We start from the raw sequence: 4702 nt of genomic DNA, 5'->3' as shown, positions 1-4702 counted from the left end.
GGCTGAAAATAGTTCTGCAAAAAGATAGGGCTTTTCCACAGTATCAGGTGTTAATTTCGTGCGGGGCCAATTTGAGAGCGGTTAGCCGGGGGTTTGCCGGGGTTTATGGTTGAGAACAGGCTGATTTTATTTTCTGGTAAATAGACATCTTGTTTCCAATCAGGAAAGGCAGAGGAGAATCCTCCGGGATTATATAAATATATTGTAAAAAGAGGACACGGCACCGATCTATCAGGAAAGGCAGAGGAGAATCCTCTGAGATTGTATAAATATATTTTAAAAAGAAGGCACGTCACCGATCTATCAGGAAAGGCAGAGAGAATCATCCGGAATTATATAAATATATTGTAAAAAGAGGACACGGCAACGATCTATCAGGAAAGGCAGAGGAGAATCCTCTGGGATTGTATAAATATATTGGGGTAAATGCATGTTCAAAGAGTGAGTGGATCTGTCCGGCCGTCTGTGTGGAGCCCGAGGGAATGGGCGAGGTTTCAGGTGAATACATCCCAGCTGAATTTAGCATGGAGGATATATGGAAGCAAGGAAATTCAGGGAAGAAGACGGTGCTGCCTTGAACCATACGCCCGTTGCAAAAGATGAGGTGCTGGCCGCCTTACACTTCAGAGTAAATGCATACTGTATATCTCGACCCCCTCCCCCCAACGCTGACCATTCTCCATTAACCATTCTCTTCTCTCCAGTTCCCCAGCTGTTCGTTTTTTTCCGTTTGCTTTAAAGGAACTGTGCACTCTTCTAAACACTCGCTGGATAGAGAAGAAGGGAAGAATTAACCGTTGATTCTCACCAGTAACTGGGACAACTATAATTGACACCCAAACAGCACTAGACCCATGTTACACATTCGGCGCAGCTTGAGAGGATGGTTCTGAAGTCACGTGGTGCGCTGACCTTCATTGGTCAGAGATTGAGGTCAAGTACCGCGAGGTAACGTAACTCTGTCAGACTCCAGTTGGAACGCACTTGAGTATTGTGTTCAGTTCAGCTCGTCCCGCTATGGGAAACATCAGCGATCAGGGATCAATGGTTTCCCCGATACATTTACGTGTATTCGTAAGCTGACGTGGTGTGTTGGGATGGCATGCAACAAAAACAACATTTACCGGTGATAAAGCGTAAACAGTTATATAAATAACGTTCGTGATTACAGTACGGATTTAGAACAGAATGTGCATAAATAACAAAGACACCAGCGTGTATTTACAATGTAAACAACTTGATAGAAATGTTGTTTACGGTATTTACATTGTGGTGCAGTGACTGGGGTGATAGATAGAGGGCGCTTCGGGGAGCGGTGGTGGTTCTACATAGAATGGTTGAGCGGAATAACTGTCTGGAGGGAGGTGTGGAGAAAACGTTTAAAAATACTTTAGAGAAGGTGCAGAGGACGTTCAGCGGGATGTTCCCTGGATTAGAGCACGTGTTGTGAGGGAAGGCTGAACGAGCTGGAGCATTTCTCTTCAAAGCTACAGAGCGTGATGCCGGTGTATGAGATTACAGGAGACACAGGGTGGACGACAACACCTTTTTCATCAGGGTGGCAGCGGCCAATATGAAAGGACACGCGTTGAAGATGTGCGGAGGAATGTTTAGGTGAGAGGCAAGTTGTTTTTATTTTGAACGATGTCCTGAGTTCTGGGAACGCACTGCCGGGATGCTGGTGGCTGACACAATAGGGATATTAAAAGATACTTGGATAGACAGGCGGATGTCGTGAAAATAGCAGATTTTGGGCTGTGTAGGAGGGAATTGTCATATTGATGGCAGAGTAGGTTTACACAGGTGGGCACAGCATCGTGGGCCGGAGGGCCTGTAGTGTGCTGTACTGGTCTTTGCTCTTTGAACTAATTTCGTGGTAAAATTACCACTAGATGCGTTGAGGAAGGAGATTGAGTAAGTGAAAGGCATCAGTTTTATGTCATAAATATAGAACGGGCTCGTTGGTCCAGAGGTATGATTCTCGCTTTGGGTCTGAATTTACAAGCATGCGAGAGGTCCCGGGTTCAAATCCCGGACGAGCCCCCTGAATGAGACATTTTAGAACGTCTGTCAGTGGAGCGTAGGAGAATGAGAGGAGATATTGAGATGAATAGAAAATTAAGAGGGCTACAGGCAAGGCGAATTCCTGCAGGCTTTTCCCCTCAGGTTGGGCGAGACGACAACTCGAGATCAAAGCTTTAGAGTGGACGGTGAAATATCCAAGTTTAACTTCTTCATCCAGAGGTTGTGGCGAGCTTGGAACGACATGCAGGTAGAATTATAACAATTAAGAGAATTTTGGATAGGTATGTGGATGGGAGAGGTGTGGAAGGCTATGTTCCCAGTGCGGGTGGGTGGAACTAGACAGAAGGGCGGCATGGACTAGATGAGTCGAAAGGTCTGTTTCCGTTCTCTAGTGCAACTTCACTCTATAACTCTATGAGGGATTTGGACTGGCGTAGAATTGGAATGGATGGGAATCGTTGTGAAGCTGTGTGGCCAATTCCTGCTCCTGTGTTCTTGTATTACTGAAATTCAGCTCTATCGATAGGAACAGGTGTCCTGAGTGTGATACTCTCTACATTGAAGCGAGATACAGAACGTGAACATGGGAAATAGTGTTTGAGTGGATGACTATCTTCCAACTTTCTCTGACCTCTGGAGACGTTCCTGCCGAGCAGAGTGTGGGAAATGTAACCTCGTAGTTTCACAAAGGAACCGAGAAACCCGGGGAATTGGAGCAACCCAGGTGTACAGAATTATGAGGCGTATAGACAGGGTTAGTGGAAGCAGGTCTTTTCCACTGAGGTTGGAGCCAGAGGTCATGGGTTAAGGGTGAAATGTGAAATAGACGCGGTGGTTTAGTGCATTTGTGCTTTCAAAAGGATTTTGTTAAGTCTCCCTAAAGGGGTCTGGCATGGATTGTGACATTGAATACGAACCCACACGGGGCATTGTCAGGTGACAGGGCCGAAGCAGGGAAGAGGGAGATGCGGGCCTTTTGCTGGATGGAAGGAAGTGACAAGTTGGAATTCGCGGCGTTCGGTCCCCAGTCCAGTTGTTCGCAGAGTACGGCGATAACTTTGAAGCTTCAGTAAAGTGTTTAAAGATTAGATTTATTTGTCACGTGTGCATCTAAACTTCGGGTGAAATTCATCATCGGTGTCAAATTGAATCAGTGAATATTGTGCTGGGGACAGCCCGCAAGTGTCCGGCACCAACATAGCGTGTCAGCAACTCATCAACCCGAACCAGTACGTCATTGCAACGTGGGAGGAAACCGGATTACCCGGAGGAATCCCAGGCGGTCGGGGGTAGAACGTACAAACTCCTTTCACTGAGCAGTGGAAATTGAGTCCCGATCTTACAGCGGCCACTCGAATAGCCTGACGCAAACCGCTGCACTACCGTGTCATGTTGTGGACACATTGTCTGTCTGCGGACGGCATGAAACTACACTGTTGCTGGTGCGATGGGGAGCAGTGAGCAGGACGCAAACCGCTGCACTACCGGGTCATGTTGTGGACACATTGCCTGTCTGCGGACGGCATGAAACTACACTGTTGCTGGTGCGATGGGGAGCAGTGAGCAGGACACAAACCGCTCCACTACCGGGTCATGTTGTGGACACATTGCCTGTCTGCGGACGGCATGAAACTACACTATTGCTGGTGCGATGGGGAGCAGAGAGCAGGACGCAAACCGTCTCCGATACGGTCCATTCAGGACTGGTGAACGGGCAGATGTGTACCAGATGTGGTCGGTGATAACTGAGAGGTTAGTCTTCATTCTTATAAACTAGAAACCAGATTATTAATAACGTAAGGGAAATGGGTCACGAAAAGGAAATGGGACCGGAGTGTCCGTGTACACGAGGCAGGGATTCAGGTGACACAAGAGGTTCTGCAGATACCGGAAACCCAGAGTAACACGCACTAAATGCTGGCGGATCTCAGCAGGTCGGGCAGCAGCATCTATGGAGAGGAATGAATAGTCATCCCTTCCTCACCAGACCCTTAATCCGGGCTGATAAGGATTCAGAAGCAGCGAGCACTTGGGGAGACATGTGGGAGGCCATGCTTTATTGCAAGAGGGAATGCGTACAGGAAAGTCCCAGCGAAGCCCCACAGGGCCTTTGTGAGACCCCACGGTGCGCAGTCTGACCGTTTTATCTATGGAGAGGAGTTCGTTTCATGGCGAGGATGCGAGCCGGTCTGTTCGCTAGTTGTCTGTCCGAACGGAGGATGAGAGACCGGGCCGATCATTCTGTGCTGTACCCACCGTGAGGCGGGATGTCAATGACACCCTTCAAAGTCCAACATGTCCCGATACGATGGGAAGTGGTCCCGACTTTCACCGGAGGTTGACAGGTTCCTGATGAGAAGCAGCGTGAACGGAATAAGGAGAATGGGATCGGGATGAATAGCCACGATAGAATGGCGGTGATGGGCGGAATGGACTCATTCTTCTCCTATGTCTTATGGTCTCGGTGCGGACTCCAAACCTGGGGGTCACATCGTCAAGTTATTTACAAACGTCACATATATGACCATGGGAGCAGTGGACCATAGGCATAGGAGCAGAATTAGGCCATTTGGCCCATCGAGTCTGCTCCACCATTCAATCGAGGCTGATCCGTTTCCCCCACCTCAGCCCCACACCCCGGTCTTCTCTATCAGACCATAAAATGGAGATCGGGACT

The 4702-nt window shown here is 48.4% G+C and overlaps 1 non-coding gene across 1 annotated transcript; it reads left to right on the top strand.

Moving 5' to 3' along the window:
- The first annotated feature begins 1955 nt into the window (after positions 1 to 1955).
- trnap-ugg (transfer RNA proline (anticodon UGG)) lies at positions 1956 to 2043 on the top strand. The gene is given in 2 exon segments: positions 1956 to 1991; positions 2008 to 2043. It is a non-coding gene; the product is annotated as a tRNA-Pro (tRNA).
- Positions 2044 to 4702: the final 2659 nt, after the last annotated feature.

The sequence above is a fragment of the Hypanus sabinus genome, unplaced genomic scaffold (genome assembly GCF_030144855.1).
Source record: "Hypanus sabinus isolate sHypSab1 unplaced genomic scaffold, sHypSab1.hap1 scaffold_194, whole genome shotgun sequence".
Taxonomy (NCBI): domain Eukaryota; kingdom Metazoa; phylum Chordata; class Chondrichthyes; order Myliobatiformes; family Dasyatidae; genus Hypanus; species Hypanus sabinus.
Note: the sequence above shows the minus strand (reverse complement) of the source record. Positions and strands in the feature narration are given on the sequence as shown.